Source organism: Peromyscus maniculatus, chromosome 1 (genome assembly GCF_049852395.1).
Source record: "Peromyscus maniculatus bairdii isolate BWxNUB_F1_BW_parent chromosome 1, HU_Pman_BW_mat_3.1, whole genome shotgun sequence".
Classification (NCBI taxonomy): domain Eukaryota; kingdom Metazoa; phylum Chordata; class Mammalia; order Rodentia; family Cricetidae; genus Peromyscus; species Peromyscus maniculatus.
The window spans coordinates 62,317,702-62,331,795 of NC_134852.1; the positions used below are offsets into that span (position 1 = coordinate 62,317,702).

General features: G+C 45.5%; 2 pseudogenes across 1 annotated transcript; both read left to right on the plus strand.

Annotated features, from left to right (window-relative positions):
- Positions 1-1,592: 1,592 nt before the first annotated feature.
- Positions 1,593-6,193, plus strand: LOC143266725 (serum amyloid A-4 protein-like; annotated as a pseudogene). The gene is made up of 4 exons (XR_013041965.1): positions 1,593-1,735; positions 1,966-2,060; positions 3,066-3,203; positions 3,553-6,193. The product of XR_013041965.1 is annotated as a serum amyloid A-4 protein-like (transcript).
- Positions 6,194-7,443: 1,250 nt separating this feature from the next.
- Positions 7,444-7,836, plus strand: LOC102925685 (ATP synthase F(0) complex subunit k, mitochondrial pseudogene; annotated as a pseudogene).
- The last annotated feature ends 6,258 nt before the right edge of the window (positions 7,837-14,094 follow it).

Genomic DNA, 14,094 nt, shown 5'->3' on the forward strand with positions numbered 1-14,094 from the left:
TGTTCAGTTGGCAAATATTTATACAGACTTACTGTGTGCTGGGTGGGCTGGTAAGTTTTAAATGTCAAGTTTTCATAACCTAGAATTACCTGAGCTGGAAGTCTGAACTGAAGAATTGCCTAGACCAGATTGGCTTGTGGGCTTGTCTGGGGGGGGGGGGGCGGGTTCTTGATTGTTAACTGAGGTGGGAAGACCCATCCAGAAAATGAGATGTTCCCTTTCATGTGCTAGCCTCAACTGTGTAAGAGTGAGGAAAGCTAACAAGAGCAGCGGCAAGCAGGCAGCATGGCTGCATTCATTCTCTCTGCCCTTGACCAGATGTGGTGTGACCAGCTGTCTCACACTCCTACTGCTGTGACTCCCCTGCAATCATGAAGTGTCACCTCGAACTGTGAGCCAGATAAACCCTTTCCTCCTCTGAGTCTCTCTTCATCAGGGTGTTTTAGAAGCCTGAGTGGGCATTGTTTCAAGGAACAGGGATTCCTTGTATGGAACTACTGTGAACAAATCTTTAGGAGCCTTTAGGAATCTGGCCTTTTGGAACTGTGTCCATGTCCTATTAGGGTTTCTACTGGTATGACAAAACATCATGACCAAAAACAAGTTTTGGAAGAAAGGGTTCATTTCAGCTTACAGCTTACAGTGTATCATCCAGGGAAGTTAGGGCAGTGAGGTAAGAAAGCTTGCCAAAATACAAGCATTTTATGTAATTTAGAACAAAACTCTTATGGACAAGGAAACACTTGTCCATATTCTCTCTCTCTCTCTCTCTCTCTCTCTCTCTCTCTCTCTCTCTCTCCCTCCCTCTTTCTTTTCTTTCTTTTCCTTCCTTCCTTCCTTCCTTCCTTCCTTCCTTCCTTCCTTCCTTCCTTCCTTCCTTCCTTCCTTCCTTCCTTCCTTCCTTTCTTTCTTTCTTTCTTTCTTTCTTTCTTTCTTTCTTTCTTTCTTTCTTTCTTCCTTTCTGGTGCAGGATATTGAACTCGGCCTCACACATGCTAGACAAACACTCTACTACTGAACTATAGCCCCAGTCTGTAACTGTTTATTTACCAGGAAGGATTGAGCAAGACTGATTCTGCCAAGGCTTGTTGGATTTAACAGCTCTCTTCTCATTAATGTTAAGTAGAGAGAGAGCAGCTGCTCCAGGGTAGCGAGGTCCTGGCAGCCCTACCTCCTCCGGGACCTCAGCTAGAGAAGGGGACAGAGCTGGCACTCTCTTCCAGGGAGTATTGCTCTTGCTGTACTACTGAGATCCATTTCATATACGGTTGGTAAGTTCTAGTGGGGAACAATCATATTTTCTGATGGTTTGCTCTCTAGAGATAGGGTCTCATGTTGGCCACGCTGGCCTGGAACCAGCTTTGTAGCCATGGATGACATGAAACTTCTGATCCTTCTGCCTCCACCTCCTGAGTGCTGGGAATACAAGCTTATGCTGCTGGGCTAGCTTTGTGTGGTGGTGCTGGGGATGGAAGCCATGGTTGCAGACACTCTGGGAATGTGGACTATTGCTTGACTTCCAGCTCCAGCATTTCTGTATCTTTGGGGTCTGAGCTAAGTGGAAGAGGGACTCAGGAAAGGCTAGTTGATCAGCTTTAGTCGGCTTCACTAGGTACAAATGGGCTGCAAGCCAGCAATTCCCTGGAACTCTTGGTTATGCAGTGATCTGGCAGAGTTCTAAAGCCCGTTATTTGTGTCCTTGCAGCAGAGATTCGGAGATGAAGAAGGAATGCAGGTTAGATTGTCTGTACTAGTCAGAGTATGGGTCTGTCTTTTTTTTTTTTTTTTTTTTTTTGAGACAAGGCTCATCTATGTAGCCTTGGCTGGTCTAGAATTTGCCTAGTAGACCAGGTTGGCTTCAGAATCAGAGATCCACCTGTCTCTGCCTTGGAGTTCTGGGATTAAAGGTGTGTGCCCCATGCCCTGCCTGTGGGTCTGTTTTGACTGCTCTTTCTGGTCCTGCAGCACCATGAGGCTTGCCACAATCCTTGTCTTTTGCTCTTTATTCATGGGAGTCAGTGGTGATGGCTGGTATTCGTTCTTCAAGGAAGCCATACAAGGTAAGAATTTGGAGATGATGGGCACATTTAACTGTGTCAGAGATGCCCTCTGAGCAGAGGCCACATATCTGTAGGGTCACAGAGGTGCACATACAACTTTAAAAACTATTAATGAGTCAGGGCAGGGGTGTGGCTTTCTGGGGCTTCCCCCTCCTACACTGGTCACTTGGCACCCTCTGAGGGATCTTCAGACACTGTTGACAAGGTCCAGCCTGTATTGCTGATGCTGATCCAGAGGGATCAGTATTTCCAGAGAGTGTGCTCCACAGAGGGAATTCATAGACAGCAGATCCCCTGTCTCAGAGTGTAAGTGGGCACTCTGTGTCTCCAGAGGCACATGAACTTAGTAAATGTGCACATGACTACAGATAGCACTTCCTACAAAATTCCCATCCTATTCTAGACAAACAGCCAAGAGCAAGCGTGCAGAACTCCTGGAAATTCAGCATTGCCATGTCATGTATTTCGATACCACAGTCTACTTGTAGTCTGCACTGCTCACCCCAGCACCATGTGTTCCCCTCAAACTGAAGCCAAATTACAGCCTCTTCCCTGTGTTGCTTGTCAGGGATTTTGTCACCAGGGTGAGAAAAGTAGTTAATCACCCTCTTGGTCGTATTTTCCCAGTGGCCATAGTTAAAGTAGATTCTCCGTCTCCTCTCACTGCACAAACTGTCCCCCATCTTCACCTGGGATGCCATTGTCCCTTGTTTGTGCTCCTACTTCACAGCTCCCTCCCTTCTTTATACACACAGCTCCATATAAGTCACAGCCCAGGACACAGAAGCTGTCAATCAGTCCCCCACAATTTAATCCTTGGAGAAGTGCCCTCCTTATGGTCACCAGGGAAGCCCTCCCTGGGGACATACAATCACCTCTATGGATCATTTCAAAGGATTTGAAATGTGAAAGGTGAAAATGTGAAAATCCACACAAAGATTGCATTCCTTCACCTTTGCAATGAACTGGCCCCGGTTCACCTTTGTAAGTTTCCTTCCTTTGTAGGGACTTGGGACTTGTGGAGAGCCTATCGGGACAATCTAGAAGCCAATTACCAAGATTCAGACAGATACTTCCATGCTCGGGCAACTTTGAGGCCCAACAAAGAGGAGCTGGGGGCATCTGGGCTGCTAAAATAATCAGGTGATGGTCCTGCCGCGTCATGCCTCTCTCACTATTCCTGCCTGTGGCCTCTCCTGCTGTCTGTGCTTGCAGGGTCTGAGTGGTCTGGAGAGGAAGAAAGGGAGGGAAAGGATGGAGAGTGGGGATGGATCCTCACACAAAGAAAAAGTGAAACCCAGGAAGGGCTCTCAAATGCATCTTGTCAAGCAGGTCCTTGCCCAAGAGGCTGATATTCCCTCTTCCTTGTGCCTAAGTTTTTACTCCTCCAGTATGTTCTGGGTCAGTTTTTGGTAGGAGAGGAGGAGGGACATTGGAGGTGGGGCTGTCTCACTCTGGGATTCATCTCTTGTCTCCCTTTCTTGGATTTCAGCACCAGCAGGAAATACTTTCAGGGTCTCCTAAACCGGTATTATTTTGGAATGAAGGACCATGGATCGGAAAGCCTGGAATCTACCCGGAAAGCTGAGGAATGGGGTCGAAGTGGCAAAAACCCTAATTACTTCAGACCCCAGGGCCTGCCTGAGAAGTTCTGAGCCTGCTACACAGGCTGTACTGAGGACACTAGGCTGTGAGCCGCATCCCTCTCCCCTTGACAGGATGTCATTGGTGTCCACAGAAATCACAGAGATGCCCAACAAATACTTTGTGGATGGAATTTGTTGATGGAAATGGGGAACTGTCAGAAATACGTTCTGGGAAGAATTGCTATGTATCACATAGAAGATAAGTAGAGGAGGAGCCGTGACCACCAGGCAGTCACCTGAAACCATGCAGGTCCCTCACACAACCCCACCAAATCTACTCTAGCTTTTGGCTACACCAGCTCTCCTGACAAGCAGGCCTGAGGTAGCAGAGTGTTGCTAGCCATGTCAGCCGCCTCCACAAGTGAAATTTGCTCTGAGATGTGCCCTGGTCAGCTGCCCATCAATTCTTCCTTGATATAGACCAGATGTGTTTCCCTATCCCTAACATCTTCTAGTCATACCAGGGCCTGTTTATGTTTTTGTTGTTCCCAGGCTTTGCTGTGTAGTGATGCCACGCTGCCTTATCAGTTATGGGCTATGGTCTGATTTCAGTCCTTGTCCCCTGTGACCTCTTTATATAGAGAAGTACACCACCTTGACAAAGCTTCATCCTAACCTTTGAAATCCTAACCTAGACACTGCACTGGGGACCAGGGATATAGCTCAGTTGACAGAAAGTTTGCTTAGCATGCAGGAATCCATAGAAGGCTCCCCAGAACTATGTAAACCCGGTGATGGTACCTACTTACAATTCCAGCACTCTGGACATAGGGGCCCACAGACCAGATATTCAAGGCCAGCCCTGCCTAAATAACGAGTTCAAGGCCATCCTGAGGTAGGTGAGATCCTGTGTTGTAATCAAACACACACACACACACACACACACACACACACACACACCCCAGTGCCTACCTCAGCACATGTTCTAACTAGTGTTGGTCCATTTTATCTAAAAGAAAATGCCTATAATGTCACTATTCCTTAATTTCATTCTCATTGTCTTTTGATCTAAGCAAAATTTTACTTACCGTTCTGGAAGGGAAGTGAGGCACAGCAGAACTGGGCAGGAATGAATGTATTAATTTGCTCACAATGCAAAGGCATGCTGCCCATGAACGTCAGTATAGTTTGTAGGAACAAAAAGGCACGGATGGAGAGGGTGATACTGGTCCTAACTGAATAGCTGCTATGCCAAAGCCAGGCCCTTAGGTGGAAGCCTAACTCCAACGGAGTAGAAACATCAGTTGCTCAAGAAAAGAGAAGGGAAGAGGACAGATGGAGCCTCTGGCATAGAGGACTAGGGACCTGGGAGGTCAATTGTGGCTGCTTTTATTACAGATTGCTACCTTTACTATTCAGCACACTTCACTATATTGGCCTATGTGTCTATGTGCCTACAGAGAAAATACAAAAAAAATCAAAGGACAAAACTGTCTGTATTGCTGTATGCCATCTTTGCACCCACAGTACCTGTTTTAACTCCTGCCATGAGTAGATGCTCTACAAACGTGAGCTGAAAGAAGACAATGAAACAGTGTGTATTCCCCAGAAGTCAACACATTTGGAGGAGCATCTAGAAGCTGTACAATGTATGAATGTTTCATTCAAGTTTTATTTGCAGAACATGGTGATGAGTCACCTTGAGATGAATCTGGAATTCTACACCAAAATCAATGCTCAAATTCTAGCCAGATGAGAAAGTCTTACTGTGGCATAGAACAGGATGGATTTTCTCAGCAATGCTTTGCAGCTCTCACAGAAATGAAAATTATGAAGTATAAGTAAACTATGAAAAGCCTCAGAAGAACTTAATAAATATTTTGATACTAAGTGTGGTGACATATTCTTAAATTGAAGCACATAGGAAGTAGAGACAGGAGGATGGCTGCAAGTTTGAGGCCAGCCAGGGCGGCATATCTATATAGCAGATCTTGTCTCTGTCTCTCTTTCTCTGTCTCTGTGTCTCTCTTACACACACACACACACTCTCTCCCCCCCCTCACACACACACACACACATACACATACACACACACACAAATACTGTTTTCTCACAGGGAGCATTAGCAGAAAACATACCATGTAGTAGTGGCACACTGTATTTCTTTAAAGGACAAAACACCTTATCCTGAAAGATGTACACTTAAAGTATGTACACTGCCAAGATAAACATGGTTCCAATTAAACTAAGATGATGGTCTCTTATCATTCAGATTCTTATACTCAGTGAAAATGTTGTAGCCTTATTAAGATGGTTTTTGTCTTGTTTTTGAGTATGTTCAAAAAGAAAAGAAATAATTTATTCCTATAGGTGTGACTAGTTTCATCAATGCTGTCTTGTTATTAGTAAACTTAAGGCATATCCTAATTTAGGAAATTCATAATCAGTACATGCATGTTTGAGATTTGACAAAGCATGAAATGAAGCTTGCTCTTCATAATAGCTACCGAGAAGAAACAATAAACGTTCAATTATGGTGATGCTTAATTGTGGTTCCACTTGACTCAGTATTGACATACCTGGGGGAGGGGCTGTGAAGAGGGCTCAGCCTGTCAAGTACCTTCTGCACAAGCATATAGGCCTGACTTTGGACCCACAGCACCCACACAAAAGCTGAGCATTGGGCATACATCTATAACCCAGGTGCTGAGGAGGGAGTCAGAGATGCGCAGATCCCTGGGTTTGGAGGCCAGCCATCCAAGCCCAAAGAGTGAGTTTCTGGTGCAGTGAGAGCTTCTGCTTTAAAAAGAGAAGACGGGCTGGAGAGATGGCTCAGAGGTTAAGAGCATTGACTGCTCTTCCAGAGGTCCTGAGTTCAATTTCCAGCAACCACATGATGGCTCACAACAATCTATAATGAGATCTGATGCCCTCTTCTGATGTGGCATGCAGACAGGACATTGTATACATAATAAATAAATAAATAAAATAAAATAAAAAAAAGAGAAGACACCAAATATCAACATATGTCTTTCATTTGCATGTGTACACATGTGTACCTTTACCTGTGCTCACACGCGCATGTGTGCGTGCATGCGCACACGCACGCGCACACACACACAGACACACACACACAGATACATATGTACCCCTCACATTAAAATAATGTTTAAATATGAATTTTTAAGGTACTGAGGGTACACCAGTTCCTTTGGTAAAGTCTTGCCAAGATGTGTGATGCCCTGGGTTCTATTCCCAGCACTGAATAAATTGGGTTTAGTGTCTCTTACAAGGTGCAGGCAGGAGGATCAGAAGTTCAAAGTCATCCTTGAGTACATAGGGAGTTGTAGATCAGCCTTTGATAGTCAAGACAATGCCTCAAAAACAAAAACATTTCAAGTAAATGATGGAGCTGTAAACAATCATCCCAAATGACCTAACCTGGCTCAGAAAGGCAAACATCACATGCTTTATCTCTTTTGTGGATGTTATCTCTGAATTTGTGTTTCAGTTAGAATTCCCACAGGGGGGAGGGATCAGGAAGGCACAACAGGTGGGGGTAACTTTCAAGGGGAAGGGGGCAGTCAGCTTTCCCTGAGGGTGTGAACCATGGTAGGTGGAAGAACACACATCCCAGATTTGGAGGACACAAACGGGCCTTGGTGACTTTAAAAAGAGAGAGAGCTTGGAGATGGGTGCACAGGCAGGTGGGAGGTGGATCTGGGAGAAGCTGGGGGGTAAATATGATCAAATAAATTCTGTGAAATTCTCAAAGATTTCATAAAAAATATTACTTTAAAAAGAAGAAGAGGGTCTTCCGGTCGGGCCGAGCTGGTAGCTGGGTTTGTTGAAGGACATCAGCTGCGGAATTTGTGATTTGGGCGAAGATAGAAGTCATGGCTGGTCCAGAAAGTGATGGCCAATTCCAGTTCACTGGTATTAAAAAGTATTTCAACTCTTACACTCTCACAGGTAGAATGAATTGTGTACTGGCCACATATGGAAGCATTGCTTTGTTGGTCTTATACTTCAAGTTAAGGCCTAAAAAAACCCCAACTGTGAAGGCAACATAAATGGATTTTGAAATGTCTGACCTTATCTGTTAGTCCCATGCCTGAAGAAGCTGATGTCAACTCATCATGTAATACTCAATTTGTACAATAAATTATGAACCTGGAAAAAAAGAAGAAGAGTAAAGGAGAAGAGGAGCAGGTTGGATGGATGAGCAGATGAAGATTCCTGGCACACAAGTCTCACAGCCTGAGTTCCATCCCCAGAGCCCAGGTACAGGTGGAAGAGGAGAACTGACCCCACTAGATACCCTTGGATCTCCACAGCTGTGTGGTGGTGTGTGCCTGCACGTACACTGACCACCAATAAAAAATGCTGGGGTCGGAGAGATGGCTCAGTGCTTAAGAATGTAGCGTGCTGCTCTTCCTCAAGACCTGAGTTTGGTTCCCAGCACCACATTGGAAGGATCAGAACCACCTGTGATTCTAGCTCCAGAGGATCTGGCTTCCCCTCTGACCTCAGTGGGAAGCTGCATTCATGTGCGCTCCCACATCCATGTAATTAAAAATAAAATAAAATAATAACAAAGGAGAAAATGAACCTGTTTCAGGCATTAGTGAGGCACAGTTTTAAGTGTCTCTAAGGAAATTTCCAGAGAAGAAGAAGGAAAGGTCCTCCATAAATGTGGGTGACATCGTGGCATGATCTCAGATGGGCACACATAAAAATAAACAATGAAATAAATCTAGTTTAAGTAAGTAAATCTTAGTGTGCTTCTGTTGCTGTATATAATATTACTCTCTGGAAACTTTATAAAATGTAGAAGTGTATTCAACTCATGACGATACAGGCTGGGAAGTCCAAGGGTGGAATCTGGTCCCTGGTGAGGGTCTTGTTTCTCATCCCCTCTGAGAACACCACACCGAGAGACAGATCAGGTCTTGTAGCTCAGGCCCCTTTCTCTTCTCACAAAGACATTAAAGCCATCATGGGGTCCCATCTTTATGATCTTTCCTGGTTCCTATTTACCTCTAAACCTCCAAAACACATTGCCAGCTGAACCCGGGGATGAAATTTCCAACATGTGGACTTGTAGGGGAGACATCCACATCACAGAGGCTTCTGTCTGTCAGAAAAGAACCCAGTGAGACAAGGTGGCAACAGCAGTGTCCCCAAGGGGTGACAAGGTGCTGACAGTGTAGAGAAATGAGGCAAGGCAGCCCATTCATTGAAGCAAAAATTACTGTGGGTTGGTTGTCAGTATCTTATCAAGACACTCGAGACAGGTGGTCCCTGTACACAATGTGGAGGGCAGGGAAGAGTGAAGGGGAATGACAGGCAGGCAAAGGCAGAAATCTTTGCAGAGAGGCATTAATGACATGAGTTAGGACTTTTGGATGAGGGACAAGCTGGGGTTTGGCGACCCCTCTTTGAAGGAGTTATGTGAACAAATCATTAAATCTCTCTTTCTTCCCTCCCCACAGCTCCTTCTAGGGCTCCCCACTGGCCAAACTAAACTAGAAGGGACACAGAGCAGAGTTGGCATCTGTGCAGGCCAGCCTCCTAGAGCAGAATGCAGAGGGAAGAAGGGCAGAGAGCCTCTGGGGAAGTGAAGGGGAGGCACCTCAGGTTGGGGCAGATTTCCCAATCAGAGTGCTCGGCCTAGCTAACAGCAGCCAAGTGTTGCTGAAAGAGTGGAACAGTGACCCGAGGGTGCCATCCAAATCCCCTCTCCCCGATCTCAAAGTCCATGTCTGAAAAAGTCCTAGATGCCACAGGCACTGGGAGAGCAAGGTGTGTGTGTGTGTGTGTGTGTGTGTGTGTGTAAAAGCATGCCTGGCAAAGTTAGATGAGCAGACTGAAACTTAGTTCTCTTTCCTCCCCCCTTTTTATTATTTCTTTGAGAATTTCCAATAAGGTAATTTATCACTTTCACCCTCTTCCTGGTCAGCCTTTTGTCAACTTGGCATAAGCTAGAGGTACCAGGGAAGAGGAACCTCGATCGAGAAATCTCTGTCTCTCTGTCTCTGTCTTTGTTCTTTCAAAGCAGTTTCTCACTATGTAGCCCTGGTTGGCATGGGACTGGCTATGTAGACTAGGTTGCCCCCAAACTCACAAATATTCTCCAGAATGCTGGAACTAAAGGTGTGGGTCATCTTGCCCTGCCTTGTTGGGCATTTTCTTGATTAGTGATTGGTGTGGGAGGTCCTAGGCCACTGGGACAGTGCTGCCCTTTGGCAGGTGGTACTGGGTTGTACCAAAAAATGGGGCTGAGCAGGGCAGTGGTGCTGCGCACACTTAATCCCAGCACTCTGGAGGCAGAGGAAGGCAGATCGCTGACTTCAAGGCCAAAGTGGTCTACAGAGTGAGTTCCAGGACAGCCAGGTCTACACAGAGAAGCCCAGTCTCAAAAAACAAAACGAAAAGACAAACAACCAAACCAAAGAAAATGGGGCTCAGCAAGCCATGGAGAATAAGAGGGTAAGCAGCATCCCTCCATGACCTCTGATTCCAGGTTACTGCCTTGAGTTCCTGCCTTGGTTTCCCTGATGATGGACTGTATGTAACCCACAAGCCATATAAACTCTTTCCACCACAAGTTACTTTTGGTCATTGCCTTAGCAACTTTCTATTGTTGTGACAAAACATCGTGATCAAGACAACTTATAGAAGAAAGCATTTAATTGGGGGCTGGTTTACAGTTCAGAGGGTGAGTCCACCATGGCAGGGGGCATGGCAGCAGGCTGACAGGCATGGTGCTGGAGCAGTAGCCGAGAGCTTACATGTTAAGATAACAACCAGGAGGCAGAGAGAGAGAGAGAGAGGTCAAGATGGAGATTGAGAGCGAGGGAGAGGGAGAGGGAGAGGGAGAAAGGGAGAAAGGGAGAGAGAGAGAGAGAGAGAGAGAGAGAGAGAGAGAGAGAGAGAGAGAGAGAGAGAGAGAGAGAACTAACTAACTGGGTGTGGTGTGTGGGCTTTTGAAATCTCAAAGCCCAACCCTAGTGACATACCTCTTCCAATGAAGCCACATCTCCTAACACTCCCCAAACAGTTCCAGCAACTGTGGACCAAGCATTCGAATGTGTGAGCTTATGGGACCTTTTCCATTCCAGCCACCCAAGTCATTGCATTTATTACAGCAGCAACAAACATGATAATTCTCTCCCCCACTCCTCCCAGGTCTACCCTGCCTTCTCTATGCACCCACCTTTGTGTTCTCTTAGATTTTTTAATCTACCAATCTATTTTTTCTGATCATATACCATTGGGTGTGTGGCCTTTCACCGCAGCATGGCCAACTTACTAGGCCTGAACCCTTAAGGAAAACCCACTCTCCCTCTCCCAGCACCTATCAATTGCCAATGGTTCCTTGGCTAGGGGCGGGACTTTGTGCTGATCTCCCTTCTCCATGCTGGGATGTGGTCTGGCCTGAGCTTGTGCAGATGCTGTCACTGTTACAATTGCTGTGCTATGAGTCTACATGTGTGAGCAGGGTCTGGAAAACAACTTCCCTGGAGTCATCCACCATGTCTGCCTCTTGCAGTCCTTCTCTCTCCTCTTCTGCAGTGGTCTGTGAGCCCTGGAGGAAGAGGATGTGGTACAGATGTCCCAAGTGCAAAGGAACATAGTCTGAAAAATGACACATGCTGCCTAAACACAGCCAGTTTAGAGTGCTGGTTTAGGAGGCTTCACCACAAACTGCCTTTGTTTTCCCAACCCTGGTTTGACTGTGAAGGTAAAATTCTCCTCTCTGTCCTTAGGACTGGGTCACTGTTGGCTATTGGAAGTCCCTGCAGTCCTGTTTCAACTGCAGTGGCAGGTCTGCTTTAATGTGACCCTCCCACATTACAGGCTAGTTGGCTGTGGGGACACTTGGAGGAGTGGTCGGACCAGAGGGTCCTGCCATGCAAGTGACTTGTAGGTATCTTTCCACTGTGGCTCCCAGCCTCAGGACTGGGGGAGGGGAATGCTGTAGGGAGGGAGTATCACCAGGGCCTCGGCAGAGTCTGAAGTACTCCTAATCACGCTAACATTCTCTGTTGACCTGGGGGTCTCTGTAGAAATGGTGTGCATGGCTGCTCCTGAGAGGAATTTCACCTCCTCATGAGCCCCCTCAGCAGTGGAGGTTATTACCAGAAAGAGGAGCAGCTGTACCCACTGCTCCCTGAGGAAGGGTTTGCTTACCTTCACCTACCCAGTGCCTTCACCTGAAACTCAGGGGTCTTTCCAACCCAAGTGACCAAGTGGCAGAGATGAATAGAACATCACCCTATCTGTCTGGCACACTGCCAATACCCTTCAAACTCTGATGATATGGGCTATTCCATCCTTCCAAAATACTAAGATGAGGAGCAAGCACCAGGGTGTTCAGGGTTTCCCCCAGGACCCCCTCACCACACTCCTGTCTGCCAGGCAGGGTGTAGGGTCAGCTGGCAGGCTGTATCACCTCCTATGAAACCTGCTGAGGACTCAGGAGGCTTGTCCTTTTCTTCTGGGCACCCGAACCCACATGAAGAGATCTAACTCCACAACTACTTTTTTCCTCACAGAAGAGCAACTCTAGTCCTGTTGGCTACTCAAAGTCCCTGCAGTCCCGGTTCAACTCTAATGGCAGGTCGGCTCTAAGGCCCCCCTCAAGCAGTGTGGACTAGCTATCCTGTCCCCTCCCTGAGTTCTTTCCACATGCACAAAAGCAGGAGTGAGAGGTGGAGGAGAGGTTGGGACTGAGAGCCTGCGCTCTGCCTCCTCCCAGATTTTGGGGGCTCTGAGGTCAGGCTCAGCTTCTTCCATGAATTCTCCAGGGTGTGGAACAGTCAGAGCCTCTTCATCCTCTCAGGTGTAGGCAACAGGAGGAAGGGGTTCATCAGAAAAATTTCAAACTCAGCTGCCAAAGAAGGCATTGTGCAATTCTCTACTTTTCCAAGTTTACATTTTGAAATGTCCGGTTATGGGAAAGAAAATCCAGGCTCACACCCCGAGAACATGTATGTAGACCCAAGTTCCTTGTTGGTGGAGTCCTTGAAAACTTGCAGGCAATGGTCTAACACTATGGAGTAATCTGTTGCTGGAGGGCTTCTCTCCAGGTTCCCCAAGTCCCGCAGTCCCACAATCCACTTATAAAATAATCACTCAGACGCTTATATCACTTATAAACTGTATGGCCGTGGCAGGCTTCTTGCTAACTGTTCTTTTATCTTAAATTAACCCATTTCTATAAATCTATACCTTGCCACATGGCTGGTGGCTTACTGGAGTCTTTACATGCTGCTTGTCCTGGCGATGGCTGCAGTGTCTCTCCCTCCTTCTTCCTGTTTCACCAATTCTCCTCTCTCCTTGTCCCGCCTATACTTCCTGTCTGGTCACTGGCCATCAGTGTTTTATTTATATAGAGTGATATCCACAGCACTTTCCCTTTTCTTCTTTTTTTTAAAAAGGAAGGTTTTAACTTTAACATAGTAAAATTACATATAACAAAACAATTAACAAGCAAGAAACACATACTAAAATCCAGAGAAGTATAGAGCATAGGTAAATGGCATGTTATAAAGATCATTCCGAAAGGTGTCCTAAAGAATCTGAATCTAATACTTAATATGTTCTATCTAAGATATTATATATACTAAGTTGTAACTATAACTGCTAGTCTTCAATCCCATCAAAGACCTGAGAAGGAACATAATGGTACCTGAGAAATGGAAGATGGATTCAAGCAACTTTCGGGAGTCTTGCAAGAGTAGACAGAGACAGCTGGCAGCCTGGACAGTCACCCAATGTTTCTCAGCATTGTTGGTGCATTCAAATTGGCTACAGGCCTAGAGTATCTGACAGACCATCTTCAGAAGCAGGAATTCTGAAAGACCATCTTACCCTGTCTTGGCAGAGTACAGTGGTCGCTTCCCTTGTGTCCCACTTGTCCAGGAAGGACAGCATTGCATTTGTACTGTCAGCCGTCGTGCCAAGAAGACAAACTTCCAAATGGAAATGTCTTAGAAGCCCAACATTCTCTCGGGATCAATTGGCGCAGCCAGGAGCAATTGTGTCTCACGTCAACAGAATTTTAAGTTATTTAAATGCCATGTTCTCTAGGTCTATGAAGTGTTTAAAGATTACCTATCTATCTGAAATATATCTATGTATACCTAGAAGACTTGACTAACATGGCTACAGATATGATTATCATAGATGACTAATTATTAATCTATTTTTTAATTATCCATTACAATTTTAAATGAGTTACATAAACATAATACCTCAAACAAATATATATATATACATATATATATATATATATACAGTATAACAAAATTAACTTCAAGTTTGTATCAATAAACTAAAATTTATACCAATGTAAAACATTTTAAACATAAACTAAAATCTATACCAATGTAAAACATTTTAAACAAGTTGTTCTTTAAAAGTAGGTTGATTAATCTATC